The 9,280-nt window shown below is 36.3% G+C and overlaps 1 pseudogene; it reads right to left on the bottom strand.

The window, feature by feature from the left end:
• Nucleotides 1–741: 741 nt before the first annotated feature.
• Nucleotides 742–1,231, bottom strand: LOC110583258 (annotated as a pseudogene).
• Nucleotides 1,232–9,280: the final 8,049 nt, after the last annotated feature.

Raw genomic sequence — 9,280 nt, 5'->3', positions numbered from 1 at the left:
ACCTAACTCTGTACCAAGTACATGAGATACACCTAAATCCTAAATGAAAGGTAGAAAATGTAGGTAAGTTTACCATGATTATCAGGCAAATGCTAATAAACACAGCAAAGATTTTATGCTATCAAAAATGGCAGCATAGCTTGTTACAGAACAATCTTTGTTTTGAGAATAGCTAAGAAGCAAGAGTCACACACACACACACACACACACAGAATCTGTTTTGAGACACTGGAGAGCGAGGCATAAAGATGTCAGAGAGGATCAAAGATATCAGACAAAAGGGTTATAAAGAGAGAAAATCCAATATTCAGCCTATTTTTCTATTTGACATTTGTTAGTTTGCAAGCTGCAGCTGAGAAGGTGAGAAACTGAACAAAGTCTCCAGGAGTCCTTTGAGAATGTGGAAACAAATTTGGATTTTGGGACCTTCTAAAGAGAGAGATCTCACATATAATCCAGGCTTTCAGATGAGATTCCCACTGGGCTACACTCTAAGAGTAAGGGAGAAACAGAAATAGACCAACCCTCCTCAAGAATGAGGCTCAATCTAGAAAAGGTTCAATTCCTGATTAGATTAAGGTGATCTGCCTTTAGCCTATTTGCCTAAAACAAAATGAATCCTCTCTTGAGCAAGGTAACATCATCTAGAACTTCAAATTATCCCTATAACTTTTCATTTATTTATTTTATTTTTATATTTTTACAATCTTGAGGTCTTTTATTTATTTATTTATTTTACACTTACCATGCCATGAATTCATAGGGAATAGGTTCCAGGAGCTCAGGTGCCTCCCTGTCCTTTGGTCCTCACAAAGTGTGCTTCTCTGGATGGAGGAGGCTGGCGCTTCAGTTGAACCCAAGTACCTTTCTCTTTGGCTTCCTTCTTTTTCTGATCATTTTCCTTCACATGTTTTCAGGAAGCTATCTTGGCTCTGTGAGTGCTTAATATGCTCAGTACATAAATTCTCTGGGCAGGAAACTTGCCCTTAACTTGTTTGTTTATAGCAATGCCAACCGCATGCTGGATAATATTGTAGACTCTCCCAGTTTTGCCATGGTAACATTTGTGGGGCTTTCCTTTTTAAACAGTGCCCATCCCCTTGATGTCTACAGTATCACCTTTCTTGTCGATTTGCATGTTCGTGGCCAAAGGAACAACTCCATGTTTTCTAAAAGGCCTAAAGAACATATATCAGGTGCCTCTCCTCTTTCCATCTGTGTTGGTCATTTTAGTGAATTACTGGAAGATGAAGGTTCTGGCTGAAAAAGCCCTATAAGTTTTCATTTAAAATGTTCGTACTTTAGTGAAAAAATTACCAGGCAGATATGGAGACAGACCACGTGACAAAAAAGACAAGAGGAGAAACAACTAATAGAAACAGTACCACAAGTACAGATATTTAAGTTACTAGATGCAAATATGGATTGACTGTGCACTTCTGACTAGGATGTAAAAGATTATGTCAAGCCTAAACACTCACAATTTACAACTAAGAGAAAAAGAGAAATTACAAAAAATGATTTTGAAAAGGCACCCTATAGCTATGGAAGTTTTGAGGTTAAGTGGTCCTAAATTATATAGAGAGGAAAAACGTTCAGAGATGAGTAGATAAATAGCAGCTCGGTTTGTTTGTTTGTTTTATATGGGGGATTTACCAGTTCTTGATGTGAGCTGAAGTGTGTAGCTTGCTCAGACAGAGAGCAACAGTTAAAAGGAGAAACTAGTGTAGCAGTTAGCAGTCTCTTGGGGGGTAGGGAGACTAAATTAAAGGCTTGAGGTCTACAGATACATAACCATTATCCACAAAAGACTTGCTATATTCTAAGACTACATAAAAGGCTGAAATCTAAACTAAGAAGTTTTGAAAGTGAAATCTATTGCAGTCTCATACTTAGGAAACAAAGGCTTTAAAAACAGAAAAGGCAAGAAATGAAAGCCATAGAAGATGTGGTGTATTGACACCGAGGATCAACAACCCTTTTTACTAACCAATGCTGAGTATACCAAAAAGTTGAGAAACCAGACCTCTGGCAGACCATTACTGCTGGGATAAAATGATTGGATAAATGTATTTGAGAAGTAGGTTATTTATACAATCTGGGAAAAAAATATCCTCACATATTGTTTAGTAGTTACCAAGGGAAAAATGATATTTATACAGTGAAAAAACCTGACTTTGCCTTAACAAAGTGACTAAAGTTAACATCATCAGCAACAGGGCAAAAGAATATCGTGTGCCTCTAGAAATGATATGCTAAGAAGGTCACAGCATCACTTATATAGATAGTATTCCTTCCAGGATAGTCATAATCTGAATCTCATCGTGGAAAAAACATAACCAACGACCTAAGTTGATGGACTTTGTATGAAACATCTGACATATGTTCTTTATAAAAGTCACTTCATGAAAGAGAAAGTGTTGTGTCAGTTCCAGCCTATTGATAGTGATGTTCTTGGCTAGGCATGCCTGAGACTCTCACCCAGGGTTCAGTATTTACCTGTAGTGAGCACCACATACATTCCCCCCCAACACTACCAGGACCAATTTTGTGGCTGCACTGGCCCTTATGGTTCTTATTATGACGACAGAACACACCTCAGCAAAACTACCAGGGAACTTTGAAAAACAAGATTTTTTACTAATAGGTGCTGGAAGATACACAGCAAGGCTGAGGCCACACAGTGAGGTCACAGGTGGAGAGAGAGGGAAGGAGCATGGACCAGGGCTTCTGCTTTTACTAGGGTCTGAGGATGGAGTGCTTAGAATCCTAGGGGTTCTCTCTTTATTGGTGAATTTAGAGCATTAAGAATGGAAATTAAGTCCCAGGAAGGGAAAAGTGGGGTCACTTAAGTGGTCAGTGATCTACATTACCAGGGCTTTCTCAAAAGGGAACTTCATGGGGAGGGGTGACCTGGTTCCTTATGTAATTGTTTTACTAGTAGCTGTGCCATACAGTTGGCAATAGTTCATTCAGAATGAATGTCTTTGAAATGGATGCCTCAGCAATCAAAAGCTTAATGGCAGACGCTTACATGACAATCAAAAAGCTCCCTGTCAGGCACTTGCACTACAGAAAGAAAGACGGAGAAACTTTTAAATTAAAAGAGATTAAAGACATGACAAGTAAATGGATGCATGATTCTGCATTGATACTTGATCAGAAAAATAAATTCTATAAAGGACAACACTGGGACAATAGGTGAAATAGTTCTGTATTCATGTTTAATTTTTCTGAACTTAATAGTTGTGCCATGTTTTATGCAAGAAAATGTCCTTTTTTCTTAGGAAACATACACCGAAGTATCTTGGAGTGAAGGGTCATGATTTGACACTCTCAAATGTTTCAGCTGATATGTAACGTGTGTATATTGTGGGTGTGTAGAAAAGGAGGTGTGGCAAAAAATGACCAATTGTCACGCTAGGTGAGTGTGCATGGGAGTTCATTGCACTATTCTTGAAATTTTCTTGCAGTTTAAATATTTTTTTAATAAAAGTTTTAAAAAAACAGAGAGAGAGAAGAACTCTGGAGAACTACGTTATAAGAACAGAAGCAAACCAGAGCTGGCCTTAGTCCTGCCATTTAGGTGAGATTATGTTCATTTTGGTGACCCAGCTCATCACTGATTGGAGAGTAGTGATCGTCTAATGGACCTGCACTATAAGAGATATTAAAAGTAATCTTCAGGCAGCAGCACTATGATAATAAAAATTTGGATCTACTTAAAGAAATACAGAGTGCTAGAAATGAAATAAAGGATGGTAAAATCATTTTTTTCTTATTTTTAATTCCTGCAAAACTCAATTAACTCTCTAAGATAGGGGCTGACAGACTTTTTAATAACAACACTTTTCAGCTTTGGGGGGCAAATGAACATTGTTGCACTGACTCAACTCTACCCATGTAGTACTTAAACAGCCATAGAAAACATGTAACAAATAAGTGTGGTTTGTTCCAACAGAACTTCACCCTTTCATCAACATAGTCTATATTTTGTCATATTGATCTCTTTGTGTCTTCCCGAAGGTGCCAGACTCCCTCATTCCTCTGCGTAGCAGCTCTTACTGATCCCTTTTTCTGGTATATATTACCTACCCAGACTATTCACCTTTGGAACCTTTATCTATTCTTCAAGACTCAATTCAGATGTCACCTCTTTTAAGAAATTTTTTTCCAAAATTTTTATTCCTAACAGGCAGAATAGGTTTCCTTGTCTGTATGATTCCACAGGAACTTATACCTCTTGGCTGTACCTCTGACTTGATTTGTAACCCTTGGAAGGTATTTAATATCCCTAAATCTCAGTATTCTCATCTACAGGATGATAATAATACCTAAATTACAAGGCTGTTCTGAGAATGCCTGTGCATTACTTAACAAAAAGATTGGGCCAGAGAAAGCATTTAAACCATATGAAATGATGTATAATAATATTGTGATGATGATAGTTACTCCTTTGTCATACTACTTAGTGATGGATAATATTGGCCAGAGGTAAATTTTATTTTGTTTTGCAATACTTTTATAAAATATGCTTCATTAGCAACTGTGTAAAGGAAAGTTATGATAATGTGATTAGGTATATTTGGATTTTTTTGTTATTTTAATAGCAATAAAATCTACTAAATCAGAAGAACATGTCTTACTCAGTAAGATATATGAAGAGGCAGGTAAGATAAGGAAGGATAAATGTTATGGTCCCTGTAATTTCTCAACCACCAAAGTGAAGTAAGCCAAGAACATAGCTGGAAGGGGACCAAGTGAAGCAGGGTCCAAACGAGCTTGTCAGCTATAAACCCTGATTGCACTAGACACAAGGCCCTGTTCACACCAAGGAGCACAGCAAATAGTGATGGACAGCATATGCTTGACTAATAACATCTCAAGAGAGCAACCATATTAAAGTTTGGAAGGGATATTGAATAGAAGTGATGAGAGTCGAGTGGTGAATAAAAATGAACAACAAAATGCATGCTTGGGAATATCTTGGGTGTGTCATGTGTCTATACATTCTTTAGTTGGTATTTTTAAGACCTGCATAAATAAAATGAATATGGAGACACATGTTGTCTCATGTCTTAGTAGCTCTCCTTAAAAAAATAAAAAATACCCTAATTATGTTATCATGAAAAACAAGATAAAAGCATATTTTTCTCCTTTCTTCTCAACAAATTTAAAAAGTAATTATATACAATAGTATGCATATTGGGCCTATAAATGTATGTAAATAAATGTAATGTTGGGCCTATAACATATTAAAATGTAATATATTTGCCAGTAATAACACAAAGGAGGCAGATAGGAACAAAGCTGAATTGGACTTAACTATGTAATATTGGGTTTGTAGTATTAACTGATGTAATATGTAACATTAATAGATGTAGTGATAATACCACAAAAGAGGGGGAATAGTATAGTTATATAAGAGTTACATGTTTCTATATCTCACTGGAATCAAGCCAGTATAAAGCTAAAGCTGATTCTGTAAGTCAAAATATATATGGTAAGCCCTATAACAACCATTAATATATGTTATATGTGTATTTATATGTATAGGTAGATAGATAGATGATAGATAGATAGATAGATAGATAGATAGATAGAGTAAAAAAAACATTAAATAAGTTTAAATGTTTCATTGGAAAATAATACAAAAGAAAGCAGTAAAGTAGAAATAGGGAACAAAAAGACATGAGACACATAGAAAACCAAAAGTACAGTGGCAGATGTAAATCCAACTGTATCAATAATAACATTAAGTATGAATGGATTAAACAATCAAATAAAAATGCAGAGACTGTCAGAATGAATTTTTTTTTAAAAAAACCTGATCTAACTACATACTGTCTATAGGAGATACTTTAGACATAAATGTTTATAGCAGCATTATTTATAATAGTCAAATGGTGGAAACAACCCACATATCCATTAACTGACAATGGATAAGTAAAATGTTCCCTGTCCATAAAATGGGATATTATTAAGCATGAAAGTGAATGAAGTAGGGGATGCCTGAGTGGCTCAGTCAGTTAAGGATCCAACTCAGTTTCAGCTCAGGTCACGATCTCCAGGTCCTGAGAAGAACCCCGAGTGGGGTCTGTGCTCAGTGTGGAGTCTGCTTCTTTCCCTCCCTCTGCTCCTCCCCCCCACTTTCTCTCTTTTTCTCTCTAGAATAAATAAATAAAATCTTTATAAGAAAATGAATGAAGTAATGATTTGTGCTACAACATGAATGAAACTTAAAAACATTTTGCTAAGTGAAAGAAGCCAGTCACAAAAGACCACATATTGTATGTCTACTTATATGAAATATCCAGGACAAGGAAATCTAAAGAGACAGAAAGTAGATTAATGATTACTTAGGAATGGAAGTGAGGTGGAGAGATAGGGGATGGTATTTAAAGGGTATAGGGTTTGATATGATGAATATGTTCTCAAGTTGACTGTGGTGATGATTGCATATATCTGTGAATGAATATACTAAAAACCATTCAATTGTACACTTTGGGTAAATTATATGGTATGTGAATTATATTTTAACAAAGCTATTTCAAAAAATAATAGAAAGAGGTACAGAAAAATGAATGACTAAAATTGAGAAATTCAAGAAAAGAACACCATTAAACCTAATTCAGAATATTATTTTGGCCAGAACTAAGAAATCTTTCATAGTTTCTTTCTGAGAAAGAACAAGAAATAGTATCAGAACCCCATTGTAAAAAAAAACACAATCCATTGTGTGCATTTTTTAAAAAAGATTTTACTTACTTATTTGAGAGAGAGTGAGAGTGAGAAGGGGCAAAGGGAGAGGGAGAAAGAATCTGAAGCAGACTCCGCACTGAGTGTGGAGCCCCACTCAAGGCTTGATCCCATAACTGCGATATCATGACCTGAGCCAAAACCAAGAGTCGGGCACTCAATTGACTGAGCCACCCAGGTGCCCCTCCACTGTGTACATTTTGTTATTAAATTTATAGGGTTAAAAATAAACTTATAAGCACAGTGACAATACACAGTATTTCTTAGGCATATTTATGCATAGAATAAAAGTAGAAGAAAGTTTGGGGGGCATGGTTCATGTTGAGGAGGAATTTCCTTTCCTAGGCCTTCCAGGTTCAAGTCTAGGCACATCCAGAGTAAGACTGCTTGCTTTTCTCTACTCAATCACTATTTTTCCCAAAGAGAACAGGAGGTTCATCAATCTGATTAATGATTGAGGAGAAATATTGATACTTTCTCTGCTCCATCTCTCCCTTCTTCCTCTTGAAATCTGCCTGTGTCAGAAAGAAGGACCATTTGCTCTCCTTCACGTGGTAAGTTGGCTCTGTTTTTTTGTCAGAAATTCTAGTCGGCGGGGAGTGCTAGGATATCATATGGCCAGATAAAAAAGCATCTGCTTCTGTCCAATTTCTGTCTTTTACTTGGTTCTGAACTCGGCTGGGGGGAAAGGATGTTGCTTACTGAACCCTCTCAAAACCCAGCAGTTAAAAACAGAGTAATTTGCTTTTCAGCAGCATGCACCTGCCAGTTTAGTATTCTCAGGAGAGTCAGAGTTTTCTCCACATTTCAGTCATTAACACCAGAAAACATGAGACTCACCTTCCTTATTAAAACTGACAAAGAAACAATCAAACCAGAATTTACCTCTTCAAAAAGGAAATGAGGAGAGAGAACATGATCAGGGCAACGGGGTCCCAGGGTGTTCAACTCCACTTGCAACATTTAATTCATTAAGCTCCTTATTACATATATTGATGTTTATTATGCCATTTCTGATATAGATAGATAGATAGATAGATAGATAGATAGATAGATACTTATGCCATTCCTGATATATTATGCCATTCCTGATATATATGTCTGAAATATGTTCTAATATTTTTTAAAGGAAAGAAAGGGTGTAACTGGACTCAAGATATGGAGTGCTATTACAGGAGGGGAAAATTGGAGGACTTTAAGATCTTTAAAGTGCACTATTTCTGCTTGCAAGTTTTTCTGAAAGAAACATTTCATGGACCTACAATATAGCAAGCCACTGTTTGCAAATGCTTGAAAAGTATATGTAAACATTTATAGAAACAATTGAGCAGAAAAGAATTTCAAGCCCATGTGGTGACAATGCCTTAACTTTGTGTATTGAAGCTAAACCAAAAACCTCTATTCTGCTTGAAGTTTCATGTATTGTCACATGCAACAAATTAGAAAGCTGTTTAAAATAATTCCCATTATGTTTAAGATTATTCTTTCATTGTGAGAAAGCTTGCAGAGGACATTCATGTATACTTACTTTAAGACAAGTAGAATTGTCAACCACAAAGGACATAGAAAGAAGCAGTAAAAACTATGCACTACTGCCAACATATTGTCTAAGTCAGAGCTTCTCAAGGCTGACTTTGGTAAAGGCCAGTCATTACATTTTAAACATTTTTAAAAATTTTTAAAAAAGATTTTATGTATTTATTTGACAGAGAGAGACACAGCGAGAGAGGAAACACAAGCAGGGAGAGTGGGAGAGGGAGAAGCAGGCTTCCCGCCAAAGCAGGGAGCCCAATGCGGGGCTTGATCCCAGGACCCTGGGATCATGACCTGAGCGGAAGGCAGACACCCAACGTCTGAGCCACCCGGGTGCCCCTAAATTTTAAACATTTAAAAAATTTTCAGTTTTATACATTAAAATTTTTTTCAATGTATCTTTTTGACCTTTAAAAATATATAATTAAAAGTGGTTTCTAAAAAAATCAAATAGAAAATGTGCAGATACAAACCCAAATCTATAATTCATCAGATTCAACAGGAACAAAATTATTCCTCCCAATTGTGTAAAGATTTCTAAATGCTTACTCTTTCATTCTGTACCTGTCTCACGGATCCGTGAACCATGGACCAGCACTGGCCTACCGGACCACTCTTTGAGTACCACTGATTGAAGCCACTTTTTACTTTTTTCCTATATTTATTTTTTGCCTTGACAGTAGTATATTAAATATGCTTAATCTTGAGTTTAACCTTTTTTGACCTTTGTGTTTCTTCCTTTAAAGTATTTCAGCTTGTTTTTTCTTTTCCAGTTTTGTGTTATGCTCTGGACTTTTTTTTCTCCTTCTCTCTCTTGTCTTAACACATTGCCTTTCATATCAGATTTCAAAAGAAAATGGCACCTCTCTCTTTCTTCTCTTGATAGGTAATAGCATCCCTGAGATCAAACGGATCTAAGAAGCAATATTCACAGATGATCTGTTTCCCTCAATTTCTACCCCTCTCTCCCTCTCCCTCTTTCCTTTCC

This window comes from Neomonachus schauinslandi, chromosome 8, assembly GCF_002201575.2.
Source record: "Neomonachus schauinslandi chromosome 8, ASM220157v2, whole genome shotgun sequence".
In the NCBI taxonomy this organism is placed as follows: domain Eukaryota; kingdom Metazoa; phylum Chordata; class Mammalia; order Carnivora; family Phocidae; genus Neomonachus; species Neomonachus schauinslandi.
Note: the sequence above shows the minus strand (reverse complement) of the source record. Positions and strands in the feature narration are given on the sequence as shown.